The 11240-nt window shown below is 40.1% G+C and overlaps 1 pseudogene; it reads left to right on the forward strand.

Annotated features, from left to right (window-relative positions):
- The first annotated feature begins 1260 nt into the window (after positions 1-1260).
- Positions 1261-5443, forward strand: LOC116900000 (annotated as a pseudogene).
- Positions 5444-11240: the final 5797 nt, after the last annotated feature.

Below are 11240 nucleotides of genomic sequence, written 5' to 3' on the forward strand. Positions count from 1 at the left end.
TGGAGAGGATGTGGAGAAAGGGGAACACTCGTCCACTGTTGGTGGGATTGCAAGCTGGTACAACCATTCTGGAAATTAGTCTGGAGGTTCCTCAGAAAATTGCACATAGTACTACCTGAGAACCCAGCTATACTACTCCTCAGCATATATCCAAAATGTACACATGCTCCACTGTGTTTATAGCAGTCATAATGGCCAGAAGCTGGAAAGAACCCAGATGTCCCTCAACAGAGGAGTGGATACAGAAAATGTGGTACATTTATGTAATGGAGTATTACTCAGTTATTAAAAACAATGACAAGGAAATTCATAGGCAAATGGATGAAAATAGAAAACATTATCCTGAATGAGGTAATCCAGACACAAAAGAAAACACATGATACGCACTCAGTGATAAGTGGATATTAGTTCCACATATCAGATTTCCCAAAATACAATCCACAGACCACATGAGGCTCAAGAAGAGGGACAACTAAAGTGTGAATACTTCAGTCCTTCTTAGAAGGGGGAACAAAAATATTCATAGGAGGAAATATGGAGCAAAGTTTAGAGCAAAGTGTGCAGGAAATGCACTCTAGAGACTGCTCCAACTGGGGATCCAGCCCATATACATACAGACACCAAACCCATACAATATTGCTGATGCCAAGAAGTGCATGCTGAGAGACTGCCAGGGCATGACAAATACAGAAGCAGATGCTAGCAGTCAGCCATTGAAGTGAGAATGGGGTCCCCATTGGAGGACTTAGTGAAAAGATTGAAGGAGCTGAAGGGGTTTGCCACCCCTTAAGAACAACAATACCAACCAGAACTCCCAGGGACTAAACCACCATCCAACTACCATATAAACAGACCCATGGCTCCAGCTGTATATGTAGCAGAGGATGGCCTTGTTGGGCACCAATTGGAGAAATCCTTCGTCCTGCCAACGCTGGCCCCCACCCCCAGTTTAGGGGAATGTCAGGGAGTGGAGTTGGGAAGGGGTCCTTGGATGGGTTGGGGAAGAAGGTGGAGGAGGATGGAATAGGGGGTTTATGGACGGGAAAGGGAATAACATTTGAAATGTAATAAAAAAATCCAATAAACAAAAGAAATGTAAATAAAAATCTAATAAAACAAAAAATAAATAAATAAGAATATCATGGCCCTTCAGTAAAGAAATGACACACGATCAAGGTATTAAGAGCAGTTGTCACAGATGAAGATCATTCCATGGTGGTTTTTATTAACCAGAAATTTAAAAGAAGTGAAAAAGCCATCATGGTATCTAAAGGAGCTAAGAAAGCCATGCGGAGTGGGACGCCTGTCATCTTTGGGGCTGGAGAGAGTGGTGCTGCTGATGTTTCTACTTCAACAACAGGGCCTGAGAACGATGTAATTTAAGCTGCATTCCTGAGCTAAAGTTTCTTCAGAGACACCATGTTAGTGTCTTACGAGTTCATTTGGAGTCTTTAAAAGCAACTACTCAATTGTGCCATCAAACCAACATGTGAGAGTTTAAGTGATGGTCTAAGTTTTATCAAACTCTAGCAAGTTTGGTGCATCTATGGGCTTCTCAATTGAGAAGTCATGTGCTGCGGTCTGAGGATAAACCTGGGGGAGATAGAAGAGTGGGTAAGTCAGATAGGAAGCTGCACAGATTTGGAAAGGGATAGAATCTGAGGAATGAAATGGTAACTTCGGCTTAAAAATCTTCACATCTGGCAAAATCCTGGCTTTCCCCATGCTGTCACTACTTCTTCCCTCCCAGTTCCCCCACTGGAGAAGCATGACTGCTCCTCAAAGACACATTGCCAATCCCATAATCTTCTTTTCCCCTCTTCTAATTTCTGTCTTGGTAGTTCTTAACCCTCCTAGTCTGCAACCATTTAATACAGTTCCTCATGTTGCAGTGATTCCCCAGGCATAAATTTATTTTTCTTGCCACTTCACAACTATAATTTTGCTACTGTTATGAATTGTAATATAAATATCTGATACTTATGATACTTATCTAATGTGTGACCCCTGTGAAAGGGTTGAGACCCACAGTAACAGAACCTCCATTCTATGTTGATGACTGTCACTTTTGTGTGGATCGTAACCCAACACTCCCACTTCAGGACGTGCATAAACACAGCTGACACCAACTCAGACTTAAACAGTTCTGGGATCACCATTACTAGAGTACCATTTTTTTCACAATCACCTCAATTTTCTGCTGTCTATTCCTTTTGGTCTTCTAGCAATATTCTGAGTGCCAAATTTATCTTAATTTCTCATCTGCACACTTGGTTCATTTAATCAGTAATCTGAGCTCATTTTCCTGGTTTATAAGCAGGAAACCAACCTCATCTATCTGATGCTATAAATGGAGGTCAATGATGCAAATTAACATTGCTTTCTTGCTAAGAGGAGACACCGAGTGATCCATGTTATTCACCCATGCGTATAAATCTTGTAATATGTTACTTTCAAAATTCTTTTTGAGACTGGAAGTTGTCTGTCCTTTCTAAAAACCCCATATCTAACCCTAGATCAACCAGTCCCTCCCTTTCCCATCATACATCTGGCTGCCAAACCCCAATGAAAATAAAGGCCCTGACAGCATGGCTTGCTGCCACTACAAACTCATAGTCTCCCACATCACTGGAGCTATTAGCCCTACACAGTAAGACTTCTAACTACTCATTGTCCACTTCCTCTTTTGTGTCCCACAATAATATTTTTGAGCCTTTACTACTTTGATGTTCTCCATCATTTTTAGCAAATGAATTCTACATCAGAGAGGAACATGCAGACCCTTTTGGAAGTACATTTTTCCACTTCCGGATTCTTCTCATGATGCTCACTGTTAAATAGCTGCTCCATGTATTGGATATCTATGTGTTGTTTGGATCACATCTTTCTATTTCTGTAGGCGCCTTGGTTAAATCAGGTATATTTTGAGGGCTTTCTTTCTTTCTTTTATGATTCTCATTTATCATATTCCCACATCCTGAGACTCCCTGATCCCAAACTATGCTTCATTGTCTCAATCACAAGCCCCACCTTGCAGATGTTTTTCGTTACTAAAATCAACAGGCACATTTCAGTCCTTACCTTATGTGCCCTCTGATTGCTTGAGATTCTTGCCTTCATCTTCCTGATGCCCTTTCCTTGCATGGTTTCCATGGTATCACTCTGACTTGATTCTCCTGCTTTATCTGCCGTATTAAAAACTCTGGTCCATTTGTAAGATATTAACTACATTTAACAAGGATCCTCTGTCATCTGAATTTCTAATGCTAATCTTCCCCACATCTTTATAGCTAAAGGATAATTCAAAAGAATTCGTATGAAACTCATTTCTGGCGCCCTATATAGCATTTCAAACATATGCTGCCACAAGCTGAATTGTCATCCTCCCGGTGTTAAATTTACATACCTTCTGTCTTCCCTGGCTTGACAAACAGTACCACATTATACCCTCCCCTCTTAGGCCGGAAGTTTATTTAATCTGCTTGTAGAGTCTTTTCCAATTTTTCCATATTATTTTAAAGTCTATTCTTTAATTATATCCCTGGGTTTTGTTGTATTTTCTTCAAAAGCCCCCTCCTTTGTTTCTTTCTGCCCGAAGGCACTGGATTATACTAACCATCATGTTCCTGTTAAAGAGCCATTATGTTCAACTGAAATTTTCTCCATACTTCCTATAACTCTCAACTTTAAACACAATTTAGTAGAAACTAATTTATATTGAACTAAGTACTCATTATATGACAGTAACTTTTTTGTTCCCTATAAATTCATCCTAAACACAATCTTTCAGAATAAAAATAAAATAGGAACAAATGAAGATTAAACTATTAGGAGATATATTGAAGTCAGAATTCAAGGAAAATACTTTAAAGCACAACCAAAAAAGGGCCTCATAATGCCTCGTATTTTTTGTTACAGAAATAACACAAAGCTGGCGTAGTGTCTTGGTCTCTAGATTATTTATTTCCTCACAGGAGGCTGAGCTCCACTGGCTTATGCCAAACTCTAATTTATACATTCAGTTCCCTTAAGATAGCTCAATCAAACAGAATTTTAGACATTTAGTGACTGCCAGCTGTGTGCTCTTATAAAACTTCATGCTGCATCTTCTGACCACCAATAAAAGTTTTGCAATTACAAGATTCCAAGATACTACGTTTTCAAGCACAGTGGAGTAGAGGCAGAGGGTGATAGGTCTGAGATTTATAATTTACTCTTGGTAGAAGCACTCAAGAATTTCTTCAGAGGACCTTCCACAATATGTGGGATATGTCAACAGAATCGCTATAGGTGAACAAAACAGAGCAAGAAGCTGAGAGAAGTGGATGTAGCAAGGAGGCAGCTGACGTAGATCTACCAGTAAGGGTTCTCAGCCAAGAACTGTTTAAGAAACCGAGCTACTGGATTTTCTCAGTGGTTATGACTGGGATGTGCAGGAGAAGGAAAAGGATAAGAATGGGTCCCATCCTTTACAGTGCGAACAATAGAATGGTGGAAGAGCTGTGGAACCCAAGAGAGCTTCGTCAAGAGAAGATTCCCAGAGACCAGGTGTCTGCTTAACTGTGAAAATGATCTGAAGAACATCACTTTTGAGGTTATTTTGAGCAGTACGGGGAAATGGAAGTGATAGACATTATGACTGACAAAGTCAGTGAAAGAAAGAGGGTTTTTGCTTTTGTCACCTTTGATAACCATGACTCTGTGGATAAGATTGTCATTCAGAAATACCATACTGTGAGTGGCCATAACCTCGAAGTAAGAAAAGCTCTGTCAAAGTAAGAGATGTTTAGTGCTTTGTCCAACCAGAGAGGTCAAAGTGCTTCTGGAAAGCTTCTTGGTGGTTGTAGAAGCGTTTTTGGTGGACAATTTTGGTTGCGGAGGAAACTTCAGTGATCACTGTGGTGGCTTTTGTGGGAGCTGTGGTGGTGGTGGCAGAAGGGATGGCTATAATGGATTTGGCAATGATGGTGGTTATGGAGAAGGTGGCCCTGGTTATTCTGGAGGAAGCAGAGGCTATGGAAGTGGTCAGAAAGTGGGCAATGGCTATGGTGGGAGTGGCAGCTATGACAGCTGTAACAGGAGAGGAGGTGGAGGCAGTTATGCTGGTCATGGAAGGTACAATGATTTTGGCAATTACAGTGATCAATCTTTAGATTTTGGACCCGTGAAGGGAGGAAACGTTGAAGGCAGGAGCTCTAGCACTTATGATGCTGGAGGCCATGACTTTGCTAAACCAAGAAACCAAGGTGGCTGTGGAGGTTCCAGCAGGAGTAGAGCAGTAGCAGCAGTAGCTATGGCAATGACTGGAGGTTCTAGTTACATCCAGGAAACAAAGTTTAGAGTAGAGGAAAGCCAGAGAAATCACGGAGAAGCTACAGTTTACAACAGATTTGTGAACTCAGTGGTAGCAGGGCTAGCAGCTACAAAGAAGACATGTCTTTAGACAATATTAATGTGTATGGACAAAAATTCTAGGACTGTTATTTGTGACTAACTGTATAACAGATTATTTTAGTTTCTGTTCTGTGGAACGTGTAAAGCATTCCAACACAGGGTTTTACTGTAGACTATTTTCACGTATGGTGTTGATTGCTAAATGTAATAATCTGATCATGATGCTCAATAAATGTGCCTTTAAAAGGAGAGAGAGAGAGAGAGAGAGAGAGAGAGAGAGAGAAAGAGAGAAGCTAAAAAGAAGATATCTTCTTACTGGAATTGTTAAGTATTACAGAGAATAAAAAAAGAGAGAGAACTGGAAAGATGTGTTGGGGCAAGTCAGATGGAAATACTGTCGAAACTGATATTTTTCCATTGCAATTAATAGTTTTAGTTGTGATTCTAGTCTTGTCACAGGTTACAATAGTTCTAACACCTGTTTATTATGTTAAATATATTAAAAGGGAAAGAAGCTATTGACTTGAGGAGGGGGTATGAGAGGGGTTCGAGGCAGGCTGGAGGACAGAAAGGGAGAGGAGAATGAGGTAACTAACACATTAGAAAAAGGAAGGAAAGAAAGAAAGTCATTCCTTTCCCCCTTTGCCTAACAGGCTCACATACTCTTGTCTATTTTCTTTACAAAAGAAGACCTGTTTAAAAACATTAAGTCCCAGCCCACTGTGTGTTATAGCTCTAAAATGTATTATTGTTGCTAAATAAAAATACTTTCGGCACCTTCCCCAAACCATCACCACCAGCAGACCACAGCAGGCCTGAATAAGTGATACCATCACTGGCCTTGAGTGCCCTCTTTCCCAGCAATGCCAGAGCCTCTCTGTGTCCTTGTCTTAATCTGCACGTGCAAATTCCTTACGTTTAATTCCCTTTCCAACGTACCATTCTATTCTCGTGATTTCCTTGAAACAGTTAATGGAAGGTTCTCATATTGGCAGACCTAGGGGGACGTGCCAATATTACATAGCTTGATTTATTGTGGCATTTGATTTCCTTCTATCCTCAATGACTCAGTGCTGCCATTTTCTTGGGTCTTCATCTATATACCATTTGTTTCCCCAGTCTCAGATTCTTTCATAATATATTTTTCTTCTACTAATGTTTAAGAATTGATAATTTTACTTGGCCCATTTCTTCACTTCAAATCGGGATTCCTTTGGCTTGCCTGCTTTCTCTCACTGGGTGCTCTGTGCCATGGCCACCACCTTTCAATGCTTTTGAACATTCAGTCCCCCACTTTATTTACTCAGGCTCCATGCACTGTGGATTGGTCTATAATTTTATACTTCATGGTCCCAAACTGTTGCTTATTCATCTTCTTTACTCATTCTTAGCAGAATGAATAAAGATCCACATGTTCCTCTCTACCAAACAAAATCTTGCAAGGGAAATAAAACCATGCCACTGCCTTCCATGAATGTAAAACAACAAAAGCAAAACAACAAACAATTCATCACTGTTTAAAAGGCAATGTCAATAGCTTTCTCATATATATATATATATATACACATATATACATATATGTACATATATGTATATATACATATATGTGTGTGTCTGTATATATGTGTGTATATGTATATGTACATGTGTATATGCATATATCCTCACACACACTATTTGTCATTGGTTTCTTGCCTACATAAATCCTAAATTTCTTACCAGAGTCTGTAATTCTTCCAAGTGCAAATTCTCCTTTATTTATATCTCCTCTCATGGTCAGGGCCGCCCCATGCATCATCATTCCTCTACTTTGCTTTACAAGCAAAGAAAAATAGTCAAATTTGAGGAGCAGATTCGGGCTTTTGTACAGTCATCCTTGATGTCTTTCCATGCACAGCTGAGTAATGGGCCTCATTCCACTCAATGACCCCATTGTTGTGCATATCAGTAAGAACACATTAACAGCGTGTGGATACAAATGGGTGTTTCTTCCTCTAGGAAGATTCAAGGATGACAGAGTATCTTATGAACACAAGAGAGGATGTATCAGGAGTATTAAGCATGCTTCCGTCAAACAATAGATATGACAGGAATACAGTCACATGTATGTAATGTATGTATTTATATGTTCATGTACTTTTATGTAAGTGCTTCTGTTTTAGACTGACTTGGAAATTCTCTTTTGAACAGTAGCAAGCCTAACAAGCAATAGTTCACAAGGACCCATCTTGTGATTCACATACTCTGTATTTTGTTTCATTATCCCATGCAGTGACTCTATACAGTAATAAATTGCTCATTTGTATGTAAAGATACTGAGAATCAGAGCTTAAATCACTTTTTCCAATGTTGCAGTGTCAACATTACAGAGATTTAGAGTGTGGGTCTTCCTGTTCCCAAAGCCTATGCTTTTTCCACTCACACACCCAACAGCCCTGCAGGCCCACCTGATGTGCCAGTGCTCTCCAAGGAGTCCATCTGACTAATCCTGGCAGCTTCTCTAGAAGGTGCATCTGGCTGTCCCTGGAGACATCAGATGGGGTGGGACAACTGGGAGAGAAAAAGGGACAGATGAGCAAATTCTCTGCAGGCTCTGGGTAGAGGACAGCGTGACAAGGCACAAGCAAAAGACTGGTGATGTCCGTTCCTCCTACTTCCCTTTTCTCCTTCCCTGCCCTCTGTCCTCTCCTCTTCTTTCTGTTGAATTATGGTGTGTCTCTTCTCGCCTGGTTCTGCTATGCTGTGCTACACTGAGAAGCACACACAAGATGGAAACGGTCCTCTCAAAAATCTCAGTAGGAATCCATCTTTGCTTTTATTTAAACTATTAATTATGAAAAATCAGGATGAGCCTTTTAAATTTGTGACAACTCATTACTTAGGTATGTCTTTGGAGAGAGTGCCTGGAATTTAGGGCAGCCTGTACACAGCCCACCTACAAGAAGCAATTAGGTCAATTCAATCAAAGGCAGAGAGCGTTGCGTATCATGGCTATTATCTGTAAAAACAAAATGTTAAAGCGAGGCTCATTGTGCTGGTTTGGAACATCTGAGAAATACATAACTGCGTGTCACTAGGAACAGACTGTGAGCAGATGAAACTGTAGCTCAGGCTCAGCTAAACGATCCTTCTCTGCCAAATGGCCCTCTGTGGAAGAGAGACACGTGCACTTTAAAAATATTTCTACAGATGAAATATTGTTACGTATTTATCAAATACTTCAGAAATATTTACTTTTTCTCTGGTAGCAAGATTATCTTCTTTTTTTTTTTTTAAAAATGAGATTTGTGATTGGGAAAGAGAGATAAAGGGGGGTACACACATTAGGGGTGGTTTTACTTTTATTTATTTTCTCTTAAATTTACTAAAGCTTACGCGTTTGAGTATTTGGATTGCATGCACGTCTGTGTGCCACGTACATGCCTGGAGCCTGTGGAGGTGAGAAAAGGGTGTCAGTACCCAGAGGCTGCCCTTGATGGGGACCGGTGAAGTGCACGAACTGCTCGAAATCGAACACAGGTCCTCTGCATAAACAAGAACCGCTTTTAATCACTGAACCATCCAGCCAGATGGTCGTCTTAAGTTTTCTTGGTTCTTATCAATAAGACCTAATGATTTTTGAAGGGGTATTGTAGTTTATTAACAGATTCTATGAATTTCTAGTACCTTCGTTTCTTTGGTATCATAGATAAAATGCTTAATGCATTATCTACAAAGATCTTGTTTAGGGCATTACATAGAGTAAGTGAAAGGATTGGAGGACAAGGATCTACATATTTGTAAGACTTGCCTGCAGTGATTCGAGTATTCTACTGCATAAAGGAGCTTGGTCACCATGGAGTCTCTTTATAAACATTCATTGAGTGAGGGAACAACAGACACACTTTTGAATGACTGCAGGCAGCATGGAGCTTGCTCTCTTTGCTTATTATAATGAGAGATGTTAAAAACCATAACCACAATAGCATGGCTGTGCCTTGCTAACACATTATAGTTGAGACTTTGTGATTGTTTTTTAACTCAGAATATAAAACATAGTTTTTCTTTCTTATAACTACAGGAATAACTGAAGCTAACTATGAAGAGAATTAACATGTTTTACCAAGATCAACTCAACTTGAGAAAAGAGATTTTTGCAGACAGTATTATGTTTGAGATTTTAAAGTAAAACCAGTTTACTCTTTGGTTTGCTTTGGTTAACAGTGGAAACCATTTCTCAAAAGAGAAATCCATTGTCTATTAGCAGTACTAAGAAAAGTCAGCTCCCCCCTCACCCCACTGCGTGCAGAGCTTTCCCTCCAGATGTTATTTCATATTTATTTTGCAATGTTTATTATGACAGTCCAAGATGTTGATGTCTTAGAGATACATCTGGGAGTTTATTTATAGTCAAGCAGCTTCTGGAGGCGAAGAAAGTTTACTTTGGGTATGGGCTAAGCCACATAAGCAGCAGAAAAACTGGGTGTGTCTGGCTTCCTCGAGTGTGTCCCTATTACCCCTCATTTTCTTTCCTTGTGAGGACTGTTTCATTCTTTTCTTTCTGTTTGTGTTTTTAGTACTGGCGGTTTTGTACAATTCATGTTACCTTGCACAGCAAATGGGAGAAAGCCGTGGCTGGGTGGATGAAAGACCAGACGCATTTGCTTATGAGTATGGCTGCCATCAGAGGTGAGACAGGAGTAGATGAACTTTCTCAAGGCAACCAGGTTGGAGAGCATTTGGCTGTATGTTGACAGGAACACTGATATTTCTCAAAGGACACTTAGGCCAGGAGAGCACGGAGGACACAGATGTCCACCTCTGCTTGTGAACCAAGTTGGCTGGAGACGCTCATGGAGGAAAGATTCTCTTACCTTTTTATGCATTGTGTACTAGAGTGGTGTCAAACTGTAAAGGCAGAAAGAGGAAGCTCAGCCAAGTTTTCATTTCATTCCCTTAACTACCTCAGGCCCATTTTGGTAATTCATGTTGAACAGAATTTATTTCAACAACCATTTCATAATACAAAGCAACACTATCCCTGGCCTCAGTAGGCTGTTTTCCTTACTTCACTTTGCTGTGTTCCTCAGAGTGTGCTTAGTTTTACTCATAAGAAATACAGTGTGTTCATAAGAGGTTAGGGGCATTAGGAATCTGAGAATCAGGGAAGGCTGGGAAGTGCTTGAGACACTTGCCCCTAGGATTCCACTGACTTGGCAGTGAAGCCCTTTGCAGGAGCCTGACCCTGAGGGTAACTCTGAATCCCTCAATGCTCTGCCCTCTAGGTCTTCTCTTCTAAGGGCAGTCTGGGGAAGGGTGTTTTCTGAAGTGTTTTCAACTCATTTGTAACATAATGTTTGTTTTGTTTCCAATGGACAGAAGGGAAGGCAATGCTACTCGATACTTCTTTGAGGAACTGTAATGATCTCACTCCCAGGAAGTGTCTCCTTGATAAACAAGTTGCCTGTGTCTAGCCATCATAACAGACAATACCATTCAATGTTCCTCAGGACTTAATTTTAGTTTTTAGTCATTTGAAACACTGCTGTAAGGTGATTTTTTTTTTTGTTCAGTCCAGGAAGTCATTCTTGATTACAAAGACAATTTCTTTGAAATTGATCGTTAAAAACCCTTGTTTTATATTACTTAAAAAAATGAAACAATTTGTATCCCTTTGACCTCTTTTTGTTGTTTAATTGCTCTGGCTAGGACTTCAAGTACTATATTAAATAGGTAGGAAGAGAGTCGGTGCCTGGTCTAGTCCCTGATTTTAGTGGGATTGCTTCAAGTTTCTCTCATTTAGTTTCATGTTGGCTACTGGTTTGCTGTATATGGCTTTTACTATGTTTACGTATGGACCTTGAATT

Source organism: Rattus rattus, chromosome 5, assembly GCF_011064425.1.
Source record: "Rattus rattus isolate New Zealand chromosome 5, Rrattus_CSIRO_v1, whole genome shotgun sequence".
Classification (NCBI taxonomy): Eukaryota; Metazoa; Chordata; class Mammalia; order Rodentia; family Muridae; genus Rattus; species Rattus rattus.